General features: G+C 38.0%; 1 protein-coding gene across 10 annotated transcripts in view; it reads right to left on the bottom strand.

The window, feature by feature from the left end:
- NSD3 (nuclear receptor binding SET domain protein 3) overlaps positions 1 to 19,832 on the bottom strand; it is a 123,348-nt gene that overhangs the window by 91,685 nt on the left and 11,831 nt on the right. Inside the window, exon 2 of one of the 10 annotated variants that reach the window (XM_008979339.5) lies at positions 8,335 to 8,500. The exons of 8 other annotated variants lie outside the window; for them this stretch is intronic. The gene's annotated coding sequence lies outside the window, so the exon portion shown is untranslated. Of the gene's footprint in view, positions 1 to 432; positions 611 to 8,334; positions 8,501 to 19,832 lie in introns of those variants that run through there. One more of the 10 variants, XM_008979338.6, reaches the window with a different exon arrangement.

Consider the following 19,832-nt stretch of genomic DNA (forward strand, 5'->3'; position numbering starts at 1 on the left):
TGCAAGACCAAAAAAAAAAACAAACAAAAAAAAGTCCATTTTTTTAAAAATATGCTCCATTATTTTCAGTACATGGGTTTGCTAGAGTGAAACCAAGAACTCTACACAAAGAAAAAATGCTTACATATAAAAAGATGCTAAAAATCTCTAATGCCAGGTTTTTTATAAAGACTCCATTATTTCTGGTTCTGTGTTTTACTAATATTTTAATCTAAGTATATGATCAGAGTGATCCTTTGACTGTAAGATATAAATTCTGGTATTGCCCATTTTGACTTTCATAATTTAAAAATTTTTGGTAATATAGTAACAAATATGTATTGTTTAAAAATAATGGAGGTATATTTTTAATGCTATTTCTTGTAAAACTAAAAGCCCCTCATCCCTATTTGAAGTAAAACATACATATTTTTAAAGAACCCAAACACATACCTTTAAAAATCAGCAAAATCAAATGGCTGTGAAGTATGAACAGAAGCAAAAGTCAATTTCTACCCTCTGGACAGGACACAAATTACACTAAAAATCAATACTCTTCCTTTGCAAGCCATGAGTCCTTTCTAATCACATTTTAACTTCACCCTCACCCTACATGTACAAAAGCAAAAGCGGAGATGGGGGTGGGGACTTACAGAGGAAACAAAAAGTAAAAACCAACCACCTGGTTCTAAGAACTTGACCACACCCCTATGGTACCAAAAAGGAAATGAACAACAATGTTTATCTTTTATTCACGAAAAGCAGCTAGAATCGATAGGATCTAATCTAGCCCTCATTACAGACAAAAGCAATAACCAAATTTGGTACAGTGACTATACAACTCAATGTTAACTTTCAAACAAAATGGATCCTGGTTGAAAATGTGTTGTCAAGGAAATAAAAATGAAAAACAAATCCAAGTGACTGTTCCATTTGTCTTTAGATTATTTTAGCCTTTGAGGGAACAAACACTATCTATAAAATAGAGCTCACTATTTTATCCACAAACAAAATGCAGTGTTTTTAAGGGCATCCAAGTGTTACACAGTTGGCAATTATAGTTATCCAAAAAGTTTGAACCACGATAGTACAGATGCAAATTATTTCTGACTAAACTGTGGGTATTTCCTCTCAAACAATTTTTTATTTTTCTGAGACAGTCTCTGTCACTGAGGCTAGAGTGCAGTGGCGCAATCACAGCTCATGGCAGCCTCGACTTCCTGAGCTCAGGTGATTCCCCCACCTCAGCCTCCCAAGTAGCTGGAACTATAGGCATACATCACCATGCCTGGCTAATTTTTAAATTTTTTTGTAGAGACAGGGTTTTGCTATGTCACCCAGGCTGGTCTTGAACTCCTGGACTCAAGCAATCATCCTACTTTGGCTGGGCTTACAGCCATGAGCCACTGTGCCAGCCCAAACAATTTCTTAAATTCCCATGGTAATGCATATACTGGGACTTCTCAGACTCCAAGGCCATTATATATTAATTTTACAGGCACTTAACACATTTTTAGTTCTCCTATGGCTTTTTTAATGAAAACTTGAGGATGTCAAAATTATGAGGTTTGAAAAGACTGCTGGTCAAATTCTGAATCATTTAAAGAAGTTTACTACCATTCTGGTTGAGGCTGACTCAAAGTTTAAGGCTATGATTTAGGGGAAAACATTTTCCTGCACTACTTTTTTTTTTCTGCACTACTTTTCAACAGTTCTACTAATAAAACATCAATTCTTCAAAGGACTTACAGCATTTTAGTATGTGAAACAAATGTTCTATATTAGTAAACCTTATCTGTATATCTTGACTTAAAGGTACTTTCCGCTGTAGCCTTTTAGAAAGAACTAAGCTGCTGACTAATTTCTGGGTTAAACTGGAAACTCTGCTTGCTTTAAAAATAAACAGTTCGGGAAAAATACATTCCCTTTATATTTTCATGTAATTTTACTCACTTTTCTCCAAGACATGAAACAAATCATGTCATATTTGTATAATTACTAACAACATGTATCCAAAACAAAGTAGTCTAGCTCCATCTATATATAATAAACCCAAGATGGATCAACAGAAGTTACCCTTCTAGAACAGGATTTGCTATATGACATTTAGTCATTAAATTACTAAGCAAACGCATAAGAAGGACCACTCTTTTCAATAAATGAAGGAGATTTTTTTTTTTTTTGAGTCAGAGTCTCACTCTGTCACACAGGCTGGAGTGCAACGGCGTGATCTCAGCTTACTGCAACCTCCGCCTCCCAAGTTTAAGCAATTCTCCAGTCTCGGCTTCCTGAGTAGCTGGGATTACAGACACACGCCACCACGCCCAGCTAATTTTTGTATTTTTAGTAGAGATGGAGTTTCACCATGTTGGCCAGGCTGGTCTCGAACTCCTGACATCAAGTGATCCACCTGTCTCGGCCTCACAAAGTGCTGGGCTTATAGGCACTGCTCCTGGCCAGAAATAAATTACGTTTGATAATTGAACAATAACAACAAAACAGAAATAAATATTTGTGATTTTCTCTTCTTCCTCCTCACTAAGATATGGTATTTTTGTCTTTCTTTTTTGGGGTCTCACTATGTTGCCCAGGCTGGAGTGCAGTGGCTATTCACACACGGAATCATAGTGTCCTGCAGACTTGAACTCCTGGGCTCAAGTGATCTTCCTTCCAGCAGCTGGGACTAATGGTGCCCGCTAATGCACCTGAATTGTACTATTTTCTTATACACACAGTAATATTCCTATATAATGCCCTGTTAATCTATCAAATTTACTCAATTTAAATAAAAATTTAAAATTCACATACAATTCAATTTACATGAAATGTCCAGAAGAGGCAAATCTACATAGAAGGAAACATGATTGGTGATTCCCAGAATTTGGGAGGAGGGAAGGAATGGAGGGTGACTGCTAATGGATATACAGGGTCTCTTTTTGGGATGATGGAAGGTTCTGGAATTAGACAGTGGTGATGATTACACAACCTTGGGAATATACTAGAGATCACTAAATTGTATACTTTAAAAGTATGAATTTTATGCAACGTAAATTATATCTCGACAAAAAAATGCTCTTAAAAAAATCAACAAAGCATTTATGTATGTTTCTCAATAATAAAGTTTCCAATACCCAAAGAATTACTGATTTATATACATATTAAATATGCTTAAAATGAAAAGCTTTATTTTTATTATTAAGCTACAGTAATTAGAAGGTAAGGTACTAGCAAAAGAGGGACAATGAAACAGAGTAAGATCCTAAACATAGAACCATTCTATGGGAATGTGACATGACAGAAGCAGCACTGCATAGTAAGGAAACAATAAAAGATTCAAAGATTGGTCCTGGGACAACTGCTTATCCACAGAGAAAAAAAATTTACATCCTCCCCACATAATATACCAAACCAACCCCAGATGGATTAAAGACCTCATATACACAGTACATCTTTAAAACTTTTAAGAAAAACTAGGCCTGGCATGATGGCTCATGCCTGTAATTCCGGCACTTTAGGAGGCCAAGGCAGGCTGATCACAAGGTCAAGAAATTGAGACCATCCTGGCCAACATGGTGAAAAAGATAGCTGCAATGCATAAATTAAAGCTCAGTTCTACCTTTCAACTTTCTTCCAGATCTGCCCGATTCTTGCTATGTTCATTGGCTGTGTCTTATCATTTCTCATCTGCATTTGAACAATATCTTATTATTCTTCTTGAGTCCAATCTTGTCTACCTCCAATCCACCCTCTACAATATTGACAGTACTTAAGAACAAAACTCCAAACCATTTAAATTTAGTAACATCCCATGGCTCTTCATGCCTCAGCATAAGATCCAAAAACCCTTCATAACGTGTGGCTCCTGCTTCTCTGTCTGGCTACCTCTCCTGACGCTTTGGCCTTACCATCTTGCCCTCTACCTTCCTAGCTTTTCTTCTCTCATCTCTCACTCATCCTTAAAGATTCTATTCAGAAGTGTGAAAATACTCCAAGAAGTTTTTCCAGAACATCCTCACATACCACACACCCTCTCAAGCCAGGTCGCATACTCCCTTTTGCTGGCATGGCATCCTACTATAGTCAGAGCGCTAAACACATTCTACAGGGCCATCTTTACATACAGAAAGGGTGTGTGAATAAGTGAATGTGACCTCAAAATATATGTGTAAGAAAGAATAGTAAACTACTTTATTATAGAAATTCTGGACACCAGCTGCTGTTTGTTAACTGCCCTCTGTATGTTGAGACAAGGCTGTGCCGAGATTCAGGTCAAAAGCTCCTTCCTTCCCACTCTGCTGCTGGTACAATAGGAAGGTGACCAAAAGTTATAGCCAGTTGTCCCCACCCCAACCTACACAGGCTTCTCTAATGAAACAAATATTTATTGAGCACCTATTGACCAGACACTGAGCTAAGCACTAAAGTTATATGGATGAAAATTCAGACAAGGTCCTTGCAGCCATACAGCTTACATCACCATATGGAAGAGATGGAGACAGAAAGGAAAGTGCTGGAGATGAGGCTTGGAAATTACCTTTTGTGAGATGCATTTACTGATTTCATACTGAGTACCTGCATGATGTCAAGTCCTGGGTGTCAGAGAACAAATCTTTGTTTTCTGATCCCTAATGACAGAAAGGGACAAGTGCCCTGGATGACAAAGGGAAATATCCAGAGTTGAGAAGCTGGGGGTGTGGGGATGGGGAGAGAGGGAGCAGGGGACCTCAGACATTTCTGGCTTAAGAAACAAGTTCCAACCTGTAGTGGAGGAGAGAGAAGCTCCTTTCCAAAGACCTACAATAAACCAGTACCTAAAAGACTTTCCACTGAGAACCTTTTTGGCTTCTTAATATGACAGGTTTTAAATGATCTAGATTTTTAGAAGGGCTTTTCTTGATATGTTACAAAACCAAATTATAAGTATTTAATGAAAGCACACTATAAAATTCCAGGAAATAAAAACAACTTAAATGCTACAGAATATGGACAGACTGAAAGTTTGAGGACATGAAACTAGTTCATTCTTGAATCCCCAGAGCTGACTATAGTGCCTGGCACATTATCAATAAACAAATCAATCCTAACAGTAGAGAGTATCACAGTAAGGGGGAGGGCACAAGATCAGAGTAACCATTTAGATAGCTTAATATGTGCTAATACCATTAAGTAACTAGTATTATTGAAATATCACAGGCTGTTTTTTAATATCATGCATTTTGAATTGAGCGTAGATTTGCTTTTTACTTCTTAAGGCCTCATGAATGTATCGACACTCAGACGAAAACACAAAAAAATTTTGCCCCAATTATTTTTAAACTTTTAAAAAAGTTTAGTACATAATTTTTTTAAATTTTAGCAAGTAATCTTTTCAGCAGAAAATTTAAATTAGAGGATATTTTATTAAGTGCTGAAAATACAGAGTGTAAACACATCATCCAAGAGTCATAACCTGACAAGAATTTTTTTCCAAGAAACTTTAAACATTTACATAACCACATTTAATATGATGTGCTCTTCCATGAATGTAATAATAATTCTACAAGCATATATAAACAATTGACAACATATTATGATTCATATTTTCCTAAACAGTGGGTATGTTATGACATGAAGCTTTGTCTTTGTATCAATATATAAAACCTACATTCATGATGAATAGGATAACAGAAACTATCACAGCATCATCACTGTAGAACTTAACTCATTATGAGAATCTGAAACTCTAATAAAATGACCTCCTTTTTTGTATCATTTATAGACTAATACAAAACCTGTGCTCAACATAAAATCAATTTATTTTAGAATGTCATGAGATATTTAGGTGTCTCTGAGCAACTTCAGTAATCAGAGAATTGCCAAATGTGTGCTGATAACTGAAGTTCAGATTTATCTTTAGTTTCCAAAGCAAAGTATAGTAGTGGCTTCCATCATGGAAAGAAAAACAAAAAACAAAACAAAACAAAACTATTTCCATGTTAATGAAGATGTTGGGTACTTCTACATCTTGCTCACTGCTGTATCCCTATCCCCTAGTATGTGAGGAAAGAAAGCTGCTAAATGAATATAGGAATGGCAGCAAACACAATGCCACAAAGTGGGCCTATACCATTCAGGTGGGACCAACATAATCACAAGGACCCTTATCATCCTTTTGGTGGGAAGGATCAAGAGTCAGAGAGAGATTTAAAGACTGCTGACTGAAAATGGAGGAAGAGGACCGAGCATGGTGGCTCACGCCTGTAATCCCAGCACATTGGGAGGCACAGGCAGGCAGATCCCTTGAGGTCAGGATTTTGAGAGCAGCCTGGCCAACATGGTGAGACTCTGTCTCTACTAAAAATACAAAAATTAGCTGGGCATGATGGCGCATGCCTGTAATCCCAGCTACTAGGGAGGCTGAGGCAGAATCGCATGAACCCAGGAGGCAGAGGATGCCATGAGCTGAGATTGTGCCACTGCACTCCAGCCTGGCAACAGAGTAAGACTCCATCTCAAAAAAAAAAAAAAAAACAAAAAAAAAGGAAGTAGCTAGATAAATCAAGGTAACAGTTTCTCTCCTAAAGCCTCCAGAAGGAATGCAGCTCTGCCAACACCTTGATTTTAGTCCCATGTCAGACTTCTGAAATCAAGAAATGTAAAAAAATAAATCTGTGTTGTTTTAAGCCATTAGGTTTGTTGTAATTTGCTACAGCAGCAACAAGGGTTTTTCTGAAAGCCTTTCCACTCACTTGGTCATCTTCAGTTTCCTGAGCATCCCTATAAATGAGAAGGAAAGGAATCCTCTTAGATTCATTAACCTAAGATTTGGGGTACCCAAAATAGAAATATCACTTAAAAAAGAAGTCTTAGACTAGGCACAGTGGCTCACACCTATAATCTCAGCACTTTGGGAGGCCAAGGCAGGTGGATCACTTGAAGTCAGGAGTTCAAGACCAGCCTGGCCAACATGGTGAAACACTGTGTTTACTAAAAATACATACACACAAAAAATTAGCTGGGCATGATGGCACACATCTGTAGTCCCAACTACTCAGGAGGCTGAGGTGGGAGAATGGCTTGAACCTGGGAGGTGGAGGTTACAGTGAGTCAAGATTGCGCCACAGCACTCCAGCCTGGGCAACAGACTGAGACTCTGTCTCAAACAACAAGAGCAACAGCAACAACAACAATGAAAGAAGTCTTCCCCCATCACAACATAAACAGTTCTACCTATAGATACAGTCATGATAATGTGACCTATAATTTGTCCTTGGACAACCAGGAAAAGCCATAAGATTTTAATTGCTGGTAGGGTGTTGCTGTCACCTCTCACCCATCCACAAGAAATGGAAATGATTTCTCCCATTTCATTGGCACAGCTGCCACAGCTTTCTATGCTCTGTGGAGTTTACTCTCATTCCAGAGGTAGATCTGATACAAATAACAAAATGGCAGTCAAGCAATTACTAGGTATGATGTAATAAAATGCTACTTTTTACCTTTTACTACTGAAACACTTACCTACTTAAGATTTTCAATTTCTGACAACCAAAATCTCTGGGCCACACTGAATTTTGTGGCTGATTTTCATAAAAATATATAGGGAGAAAGAAAACTCATAGTAACAAAGATAGCACTATACTAAGAATCATTTTTTAAAGTCTTGTTAAACATATAATGATCACAGTTTTTTAAAAAGCCCCTCATAGCCATCAAAGAATTATATTAATCCAACATTTTTTCTAAAGAATAACCACTAAGTAGAAATTTATTTTGTAAAGATAAATAATGTGCAAGTTTCCTAAATAAACATGCTTTAATTCAGATTTTAAAACACTACTCAAGAACAGGTATAGGAATAGTTGAATAAAACCAAAACCCTTTCCACATTTATCATGTTGGCATTTAAAAATTGGAAATTAAATCACCTAATTTACTGTAAGAGAATGTTTGGTCTCCACTCACAGATAACACAAACCAGCATCAGCTAAGTTCTGCTTATGTCAAAGTGCCTATGTCTGCTACACAGTGACGTTCATTCATGGATCATAAGTCAAAACAACACACTGGAAAATTAGGGGTTGGCAATCCTCCTCTCCATTCCACCAGTGGCATACAAATGACTTTGAGTAAATCCCACAACCTCTGTTTTCCCAAAGAAATTAGACTGACTAGTCAAACACTGACCATGGAAATATTTTCTCATGTTTGCTTCCATTTTCCAGCTCTATAAGGTGGATAGAATTTATTTTGTATATCTGGACAAAAGTTTGTTTTTAATTGAGTTCCTAGAGAGACATTTCTATACAAAATTAAACTAACCAGCTTGAATTACCCACATCAACACTACCAACATAAGTAAAAGCTGAGTCTCACCTTGCCTATTTCCAGACTCCAAGTGCCATGTTATACATCCTTCTCCTTGTAGAGTCCTATTTTTGTTTTTGTCTGTGATGTGGGCCATTACTGAATACCAACTATGTATCAGACCCTGTTCTAGATCTTGAGAAATCCAAAGAAATAAGATTCAGGTGTCATGGAGCTAAAATAAACAAGGAAATTTCAGAGAGTGATATGCTACTACAAAACAGAGTAATACAATACAGGGACGGAGGCTAAATTCCTTTTTTTGGAGACGGAGTCTCATTCTGTCACCCAAGCTAGAGTACAGAGGCACAATCTTGGCTCACTGCAACCTCCCAGGTTTAAGCGATTCTTCTGCCTCAGTCTCCCAAGTAGCTGGGATTACAGGTGTACGCCATCATGCTCAGCTAATTTCTGTACTTTTAGTAGAGATGGGGTTTCACCATTTTGACCAGGCTGGTCTTGAACTCCCGACCTCAAGTGATCCACCTGCCTTGGCCTCCCAAAATGCTGGGATTACAGGTGTGAGCCATCGCACCTGGCCTAGATTCTTATTTAAAAAACGAATGAAACCAAAACCAGGAATCAATCATATAGAGAAGCTGAAAGAAGACAAGGAAAAAGATGATCATCAGGTATTATCTTTTATTTCCTTTGAAGTTCACTTTGTTTCTGAGGCTTCTGAGTTATGGCAATTGTAAAAAGATTTAAATTATGGTTTACTCAAGTATTCTATATAATATAAAGTTTAAATCTTAAATGTTATGTAAATATAACTAGTCCAAAATATGCTAAAATGCAACTCTCAGGAGGCTGAGACATGAGAATCGTTTGAACCCGGGAGGCAAAGGTTGCAGTGGGACAAGATCGCACCACTGCACTCCAGTCTGGGCAACAGTGTGACACTATCTCAAAAATAAATAAATAAATAAATAAATAAATAAATAAATAAATAGCTGAAATGAAAGGCAATGCAGTCTGTATTTACATCATTTTGTTGGTCAGCAATCTGTAGTCTGTTAATAACTGCATTGATTAAAAGAATGTTTTAAAATACTCCAGCTTTCAAGCAACTATTATTGGTAAGTTATAGTTATCTTTCTTTCCCATGAAGAACTTATTTACCTAACATAGCAAGCACATTGGAAAAATGAGATTTTAAACATCCAGTCCACAAAAAGACACAAATATAGTAATCACAAGAGCAAACAATGTAAAATTATGTCCACATCTACTTAATTCTTTCCCTTCACTAAGACTATCTGATTCTGGGCTAGCCACATGTAGCTATTTAAATATAAACAACTAGTTCCTCCGTTACACTGGCCATATTTTAAGCATTCAATATCAACATGTAGCTAGGGTTACCATATTGGTCAGTGCAGATACAGAGTATTTCCATCATCACAGAAAATTCTATTAGTCTGTGCTTATCTACATTATTTTTCAATTTCTTTTTTTTGAGACGGAGTTTCGCTCTTGTTACCCAGGCTGGAGTAATGGCGCGATCTTGGCTCACTGCAACCTCCGCCTCCTGGGTTCAGGCAATTCTCCTGCCTCAGCCTCCTGAGTAGCTGGGATTACAGGCACGCGCCACCATGCCCAGCTAGTTTTTTGTATTTTTAGTAGAGACAGGGTTTCACCATGTTGACCAGGATGGTCTCGATCTCTTGACCTTGTGATCCACCCGCCTTGGCCTCCCAAAGTGCTGGGATTACAGGCTTGAGCCACCGCGCCAGGCCTTTTTTTTTTTTTTTTTTTTGAGACGGAGTTTCGCTGTTGTTACCCAGACTGGAGTGCAATGGTACCATCTCGGCTCACCACAACCTCCACCTCCTGGGTTCAAGCAATTCTCCTGCCTCAGCCTTCTGAGTAGCTGGGAGTACAGGCACGCACCACCATGCCCAGCTAATTTTCGTATTTTTAGTAGAGACGGGGTTTCACCATGTTGACCAGGATGGTCTCGATCTCTCGACCTCGTGATCCACCCGCCTCAGCCTCCCAAAGTGCTGGGATTATAGGCGTGAGCCACTGCGCCCGGTTCTTATTTTTCAAATTTTACCTTAACAAAAACATCCTTTAAAAGCTTAATAAAACGAGATTAACTATAAATTTTTGAAGAAATCTGTTAATATTACTGTGATGCTATAAAGAAGTCACATAAGAGAAGTTCAACAAATAGATCTCTACACCAGAGTAGGAAAAATTCATGCCAGGTAATCCCAGCACTTTGGGAGGCCAAGGAGGGTGGATCACAAGGTCAGGAGATCGAGACCATCCTGGCCAACATGGTGAAACCCCATCTCTACTAAAAATGCAAAAAAAATTGGTTGGGCATGGTGGCACACACCTGCAGTCCCGGCTACTTGGGAGGCCAAGGAAGGAGAACTGCTTTAATCTGGGAGGCGGAGGTTGCAGTGACCCAAGATCAGGCCACTGCACTACATCCTGGGCAATAGTATGAGACTCTGTCTCAAAAAAGAAACAAAAAAAATTTCATGTATCTAGGGTCAAATGAAATGTCCACAAAGTAGAAGATGTACTCTAAAATCAGTCTTATAGTCATGAGACTTGAACTTTAGTTCTGCTTCTACCTCTAACTTAGCTGCATAAATTCTGAAGACAGACATTATCTTTGGGTTTTCATTTAACATCATAAAAAGGTTGGATCAGGTTATCCACATATATAAAAGGAACATGAAAAAATGGGAAAATGAGCTGTGATTCCTCCTAGTTATCAATACATAAAAGTAGGGCTTGAATTTTCATTCTGACAAGAATATATGTGGTTAAAATACTAACTTTTGGCCAGGCGTGGTGGCTCATGCCTGTAATCCCAGCACTTTGGGAGGCCAAGGCAGATGGATCACTTGCTCTATTAGTAGTCAGGAGTTCAAGATCAGTCTCGCCAACAAGGTGAAACCTGGTCTCTACTAAAAATACAATAATGAGCTGCCGTGGTGTTGCATGCCTATGGTCCCAGTTGAGGCAGAAGAATCACTTGAACCCGGGAGATGGAAGTTGCAGTGAGCCGAAACTGTGCCATTGCACTCCAGCCTGGGCAACAGAATGAGACTCCGTCTCAAAAAAACAAACAAAAAAACACTAACTTTAAAGCTTATCTACCACCTTAACTTTAAGACAACCACTATTTGTAATATCAAACCGTTACATGAAATTCACAACCCTGGAATTTTAGGGGGTAAAATCAGAATGACCACCATGATTCCCTTTACAAAATTCTAGTAAGAAATCAAGGTGTATTTGAGAAGTTGTACGTTTTTTTTAATTTGTTTTAACTTTTCTGAGTTTAAACTACTAATAGAGCAAAGTATCTTTTTTTTTTTTTTTGAGACAGAGTTTGGCTCTTGTTGCCCACACTGGAGTATAGTGGGGCGATCTTGGCTCACTGCAACCTCTGCCTCCCAGGTTCAAGTGATTCTCCTGCCTCTGCCTCCCAAGTAGCTGAAATTACAGGCATGCACTACCACGCCCAGTTAATTTTTGTATTTTTAGTAGAGATGGGGTTACACCATGTTAGTCAGACTGGTCTTGAACTCCTGACCTCAGGTGATCCACACGCCTCCCAAAGTACTGGGATTACAGCCGTGAGACACCGCGCTGGGCTGCAAAATATTTTTAAAGTATAACAGTACTACTCCAAAATCTGTTTAGCTTTAGTGTAGTCACCTCAAATATTTTCTAAAATGTGTTCACTTTAAATTTTCCACTAAAAATTTAGAGAAGGACGATGATTAAAGACGTTAAAATATCCTGAATTAGGAAGTGACCCACATGAAGTAGAATATAGTTAACAAAATACAAACAACAACAACAAAGTATTCCATTTAACCATTAAACCCTGTCATTAAACTCAATCATACAGTTTTCACTTGACTATGATTCCATTAAGTTATACAATATTTTAGGTTGATTTGTAGTTCATATTTTTTTCCTGACTAAACCACATTACTATTGAACTGCCTTTTACCAATATCAGCCTTACTAGTAAAACACCCTGTTTCCCTTATCTATCTAGTTTAACCTCAACTGTCTTCACTTTGTTGTTGACCACACATGGCAAAGACAGACACAGTATTACCACTTCAAGGAAATTACATTATTTTCCAATCCTTTACAGCAAGGGTAGTTGCTCACAATGAAAATTACTACAAACAACTTTCATCAGTCATCTTGTTCCATTCACTATGAAATCTAGTAAACTAACAAGTTCATCCACATATTTTCCTACCTATTTACTGAACAAACTTTTAAATTACAGTAAAATAGTTTGAGATTGGTTCTTAACATTTTGAAAACATTCAAATTTACTTTATTTTACCTTGTATTCTCCATTCCCCACAAAAAGGCAAAAGAGAAGGTATGCCAAAAATGATACATAGTTTTTAAAGCACTAAGCAATTTACTATATCTAAAATGGTAATTTACTAAGTTTATCTTTTCTATAAAGACCAGTTTGGGTTTTGTTTGTTTTATCATTTTAGTATTTTAGGTTCAACTGTATTCAACATGTAGTTTTCAAAATAGCAATAAAAGTTAGAAAATTAGGAACTACATATTATACATCCAAATTTTACATTACCTATTTGTTTAATCAGAGCACCAAGCTTTGGTGGAGCTATAGCCATCATGAAGTTTTAATAACAACAGTGGAAGTAAAATTGGACTGGGAAGTAAACTTCATGTTCAAACTTGAACCAGCATGAATTCTCTTACCAATTAAGAAACACCCATATAACCCATGCAAAGATTCTGTTCAGGTATTAGTTAATGTTCAACTTTTAACTTCTATGAAGTGAATTTAGGCCAACTGAGTTCATTTCTTCTTTCATTAAACATGTGACTAAAGACTAGCTCATTCTGTGTACATGATCTTTCTTCTATTAAAAAAGCTATTAATTAACAACTATATATCTGGTACAGTTCTAGGCACACTCTAGTACTTCCAATTTGAATCCCCATACTCCAAGAATATATTTTCATTTGCACTTTTAGACATAAGAACACTGATCTTAGTGGTAAACTGAAGTGGGGATAGGAACTCAGACCTCCTTGACTCTTGCCCTATAATTCACTGCCCACCCAGTTTTTGGGGCTTTTTTTTGTTTTGAGACAGAGTCTTGCTCTGTTGCCCAGGCTGGGGTGCAGTGGTATGATCTCAGCTCACTGAACCTCACCTCCTGGGTTCAAGCAATTCTCCTGCCTCAGCCTCCCGAGTTGCTGGATCTACAGGCATGCGCCATGATGCTAGCTAATTTTTGAATTTTTAGCAGAGACAGGGTTCACCATGTTGGCCAGGCTGGCCTCAAACTCCCAACCTGTTGGTCTACCCGCCTCTGACTCCCAAAGTGGTGGGATTACAGGCGTGAGCCACCACACCCAGCCAGCCCACCCAGTTTTTTTTTTTTTTTTTTTTTTTTTTGAGACAGAGTCTTGCTCTGTTGCCAGGTTGGAGTGCAGTGGGACAATCTTGGTTCACTGCAACCTCCGCCTCCCAGGTTCAAGCAATTCCCCTGCCTTAGACTCCTGAGTAGCTGGGAATACAGGTACATGCCACAATGCCCAGCTAATTTTTGCATTTTTAGTAGAGATGAGGTTTCACCATGCTGGCCAAGATGGTCTCGATCTCTTGACCTTGTGATCTGCTCACCTCAGCCTCCCAAAGTGCTGGGGTTACAGGCATGAGCCTCCGCGTCCAGCCAGCTCACCCAGTTTTTAAAAAATGTTTTGTTAAATGGCTTAAGCAAACAAGACAAAAGAACAACTTTCATGGGTGAAGTTCAGTTAGAACAAAGCAAACCCCTCTTAATAAAAAGAAAACCGTATTTTCTATACGGTAGTAAGTTTGCTACAGTTAACTGTATAGATAAGACACACTTTCCATAGATGTTTTCTAAAATAAGGTACTTCTAAATCAAATTTGAATCTTTGAAAAAACATGTTGAATCATACATACTACTCTCTTAATAAAGACATTCTGACTGTCCAGGAGAATAATTTTATAATTTAAAAAATATACCTCATATTTTGTTTCATCAGCTTAAACTTTATATGTCAGGTTTTCTTAAAACGGGACATAGGTGCATCATCTTTACATGCAGGGCTTTCTAAAATCTCACTCAAATGCATATAAAGTACATATCACACAAGCTGTTGTGTTCCTGTATACTGTACTACATTTTAAATGTTATGAATAAATGCTATTTTTAAAACAAAACTTTACGATGTTGTTGGATTTAAACTGGTTCAAACCTTTCTGGAAATGTTCTAAAATTGATTGTGGTGATGGTTATACAACCCTGTGGACATACTAAAAGCCACTGCATCGTATACTTTAAATGGGTGATTTTTTTTTTTTGAGATGGAGTTTCACTCCTGTTACCCAGGCTGGAGTGTAATGGCGTGATCTCGGCTCACCGCAACCACTGCCTCCTGGGTTCAGGCAATTCTCCTGCTTCAGCCTCCTGAGTAGCTGGGATTACAGGCACACGCCACCATGCCCAGCTAATTTTTTGTATTTTTAGTAGAGACGGGGTTTCACCATGTTGACCAGGATGGTCTCGATCTCTTGACCTTGTGATCCACCAGGCTCGGCCTCCCAAAGTGCTGGAATTACAGGCGTGAGCCACCGCGCCTGGCCTAAATGGGTGATTTTACATGTGAATTATTTCTCAATAAAACCATTACTTAAAAAAATCTTTCAAGAGAACGGTTTGGAAATATGTATCAAAAGCTTTCAAATGTTTATATCTTTTAAGTAACTCTACTTCTAGGAATTTATTGTAATGAAACAATCAATCATATAATTTTTTAAAAATGTATAAAGATGTCCATCAACTTAAAATATCCCAAAATTGCAAATTACTGAAACGACCTTCAACACAGAATGGTAGATAAAAGTGCACCCATACAATAAAATTCTATATAGATTTTTAAAATCACAAACATATTTCATAATATAATAATATGGCAGCACCCATTCCAATTATGTAAAAAAATACATAAGAAAAAATATTGGAAGGATACAGAACAAAATATTAATAGTAGTTACTTCTAGCCAGTAGAATTTTAGATAAATTTAATTTTCTTTATACTTTCTGGTTTTCAATTTCTCTGTAATAAACAATCCTTACATAAATGTTATTTTAAAACTAGTAGCCACTTTGGAGAAGTTCAAGTTTTCCATTAAAAAATAAAAACTAACAAGTGGTAATGACACAGAGACCATGAGGTAAATAAAAGTATATTAACTCTACTTCATACTCAAAGCCAAATTACCTAATTTATCCTTTTTAAAAATATCAAATATGTTTACTTCCACAACTAGGAAAACTCAACATATATGTCCAAGATTTAAAATCGCTATCACCCATGCAAGGGAAAAATTAGCAAGAAATATATTTAACCTTCAATGGGAGTAAAAAAGAATGACATTCTATTGCACTACAGAAAAGAATTCAAGGGATACAATAAAGCAAATCAAGAAGTTTCTCACCATAGTCTAATATGAAATACTATATTCTGATGCATTTAAATCTTGCAGAGGTTATACAAAAGGAGACCGCTTAGAGTGACAAAATTATAATAACCAAATAAAGGCTTTAATTTATAAAAATGTCTTTCTCAAAGTTCACATTGCAGAGTTGTATGCAAATAGACTGTATTCTGCAGGTACTCAGAGGGAAAAAAGCATTCAACTTTTTCTGCTATCCTAATCCTCAAAAATTAACACTTAACCTTTCCAAATACCTAAGAAAATAGTCTTGAAGGCCAGGAAAGCATAATGCAGTTTCTCTAGTTTCAAAAGAAATTTGGTTCTCTTGGCCAAATTAAAGAAAAGGTAAAATTCAAGAAGCACCAAGGATGAAGGGTCAAACACAGATTGTCATCAATGATTACTTCTTATGTTAATACTTCTTGAATGGTTCCAACACTGCAAAAGCAAGAGTGTCAAACTCGTTTTTGTTAAATAAGATAGTTAAGCTAAGAAATTAACAATGTAGACAAATCAACATTTCCTAAGCAATCATTTGAGTTTGCATATTAATTTAAAACCTAATCATTGAATCTTACCAAAAAGTGCAACAGAGATGAACTCTAAATAAACAACACTTTGTATAAAATGGCACTTCCTTACAGGATTCAGTATTAGTTTTTGTTATTCGTCGGTAAGGTACTAAGATTTCAAATCACTAAACAGTGTCAATAAATGTTAGAAAGCTGCTTTCAAAAAAATTGTTCAGATACTTCTTCTGACAATAAGAGGTGGGCACATGTAGTCCCACCTATTAGTCCCACCTATAGTCCCAAATGAAAACTGGTTAAGTTTTCATATTCGTTGACCTCTCATTGTTATGAATTTTTCGGGTTTTTTTGTTTTTATTTTTTGAGGAGTTTCGCTCCTTCGCCCAGGCAGGAGTGAAGTGGCCCAATCTCGGCTCACTGCAACTTCACCTCCCGGGTTCAAGAGATTCTCCTGCCTCAGCCTTCCTAGTAGCTGGGATTATAGGCATCCACCACGAAGCCCAGCTAACTTCTGTAGTTTTGGTAGATACAGAGTTTCACCATGTTGGCCAGGCTGGTCTCCAACTCCTGACCTCAGGTGAGCCTCCCGCCTCCCGCCTCCCGCCTCCCGCCTTCCAAAGGGCTGGGATTGCAGGCGTGACACCGCGCCCTGGCCTCAGGTTCTTACGATTATATTAAAAACAAAACAAAACAAAAAACCACCAAGTAAGGACATCAATACATTTTTATCCTTAAAGTCCAACTACCACCAAAGCAATACCAGCCAAACCAATGAGACCGTCTCTGCAGCTTTTCTTTTTTTCTTTCTTTTTTTTTTTTGAGACGGGGTTTCGCTCCTTACCCAGGCTGGAGTGCAATGGCGCGATCTCGGCTCACCGCAACCTCCACCTCCTGGGAACAGGCAATTCTCCTGCCTCAGCCTCCTAAATAGCTGGGATTACAGGCACCCGCCACCATGCCCAGCTAATTTTTTGTATTTTTTAGTAGAGACGGGGTTTCACCATGTTGACCAGGATAGTCTCGATCTCTTGACCTCGTGATCCACCCGCCTCGGCCTCCCAAAGTGCTGGGATTACAGGCGTGAGCCACCGCGCCCCGCCGCAGCTTTTCTCGAAAGGCTTATTACCTACAGAATAGTTATATGATGTTCACTTCCTTTTTTTTTGAGACAAGAGAGTCTTGCTTTGTTGCCCAAACTGAGGTACAGTGGCGCGATCTTGGCTCACTACAACCTCTGCCTCCCGGGTTCAAGTAAGTCTCCTACCTCAGCCTCCCAAGTAGCTGGAATTACAGGAGTGTGTCACCATGCCTGGCTAATTTTTGTATTTTCACTACCTAATTATTTGTATACTGTACATTCAAGTTTTATATGCTTTTATATTTCACATTTCATAACTTAAAGGCTTTAAAATGCCTTTTTTAAAAAAAGTTTTTGTTTTTACATATAGATTTCTTTTCTCTCTCTTTTTTTTTTTTTTTGAGACGGAGTCTTGCTTTGTTGCCCAGGCTGAAGTGTAGTGGCGCCATCTTGGCTCACTGCAACTTTGCTTCCCGGGTTCAAGCGTTTCTCCTGCCTCAGCCTCCTGTGTAGCTGGGACTACAGGTGCCCACCACCCACGCCTGGCTAATTTGAGTGTGTGTGTGTGTGTGTGTGTGTGTGTATGTGCATGTATGTATGTTTAGCAGAGATGGGGTTTCACCACATTGGCCAGGCTGGTCTCGAACTCCTGACCTTGTGATCCTCCTGCCTTGGCCTCCTAAACATATAGCTTTCTTCAGACTCCGCAGCTAAGATAGGTTAGATAACATAAGATTCAAGAGACAATATATTATCTTGGCTATGCTCCAAATGCCACTAGGAACATCTCCATCTGATCTTCTTAATCTCAAATCAATTTGATAAACTAATTTTTTTAACCCATGAAATCCCAGGAAGCTACCCATTCTTAAATTTAAATGCCTCCCTACAAGGATCACTTGAGGCCAAGTGTTCAAGACTAGCCAGGCAACAAAGTAAGACTCCAACTCTACAAAAAAAATTTACAAAAAAAAAAAAGCTGGAGGGACCAGCCCAGTGGCTCACGCCTATTATTCCAACACTTTAGGAGGCCAAGGTGGGAAGATTGCTTGAGCCCAGGAGCTCAGAACCAGCCTGGGCGACTTGTCAAAACCCTGTTTCTACCAAAAAAATAATTTAAAAAACCCAGCTGGGTGTGGTGGCACACACCTGTAGTCCCAGCTAATTGGGAGGCTGAGGTAGATCACCTGAGCTTGGGAAGTTGAGGGTTCAGGGAGCCATGATTGTGCCACTGCACTCCAGCCTAGGTGATACAGTAAGACCCTGTCTCAAAGAAAAAAAAAAATTAGTTGAGCAGAGTGGCACACATGTGTAGTCATAACCACTCCAGAGGCTGAGGCCAGGAGAACTGCTTGATTCAAGGAGTTCAAGACTGCAGTAAGCTAGGATCATGTCACTGCACTCCAGCCTGGGCAACAAACAGAACAAGAAGACCCTGTCTCTAAAACCTCTTATATATCTTAGGAAATACCTATATAACTTACAACAAAATAAGAAAACGTACATCTATAGTAGAAAAATACTTATTTAATATTTAATTATCTATTAGAATGTAGATGATACAAGCTATGAAGAAAAATCAGAACACATACACTCTTAACAATTTTTTTAAAGTAGTCATACAGAGCCAGGTGCAGTGGCACCTGCCTGTGTCCCAGCTACCAGAGAAGCTGAGGCATGAAGACTGTTTGAGCCCAAGAGTTTGAGTCCAGCAGAGGCAACACAGCCAGACTCGGTCTCACAACAAAAGAGAAAAGATTAATTATACTGAAATCTGAAAACTTTATTCTCTGTAACATGACAGTTGATTTAGCCTGAAAGGGTCTCTGAAATCTTAATTTTCCCATCTTTGGATTGAGTTAAATAATTCTTGTGCTTTCCAACTTAACATTTTTAAAAAGCCAAGTTATTTGTAGGAATTCTATCAAATACCTCAGAAAATGCCATATAAATGTAAGGTATTATTCATGTTTTATCTTTCCATGCTACGCATGGCTGAAATTGAAACAGTATGAATATCAACAATTTTCATTTTCCTAGTCACTTTCTCTAAGTAGCCCTAAATATACACGGGAAAAAAGAAAAACCCAGTAAGAAGAGAAAAAAAGTTATCACTGTAGGTCAGTTAATGATGATGAAGATCCACATCTGAAAAAACAAGCTAAGAATCGTTTTTCAAAGAGATTTTTCAAATTCAAAATCTTATCAATAAAGATGTGCTTTAGGAGTAACAACACATCCATGTGGTGAAAACTGAAAATTCTCTAAATCCACAAAATTTAAAATATCCCTTACCTTCTTTTCATGCTACACAATGCAGGTATAACATACTACAGAAGTGTAAGTATAAACACAGAAGTATTTTAAGTCTTTATTACATATTTAC

Source organism: Callithrix jacchus, chromosome 13, assembly GCF_049354715.1.
Source record: "Callithrix jacchus isolate 240 chromosome 13, calJac240_pri, whole genome shotgun sequence".
NCBI lineage: Eukaryota > Metazoa > Chordata > Mammalia > Primates > Cebidae > Callithrix > Callithrix jacchus.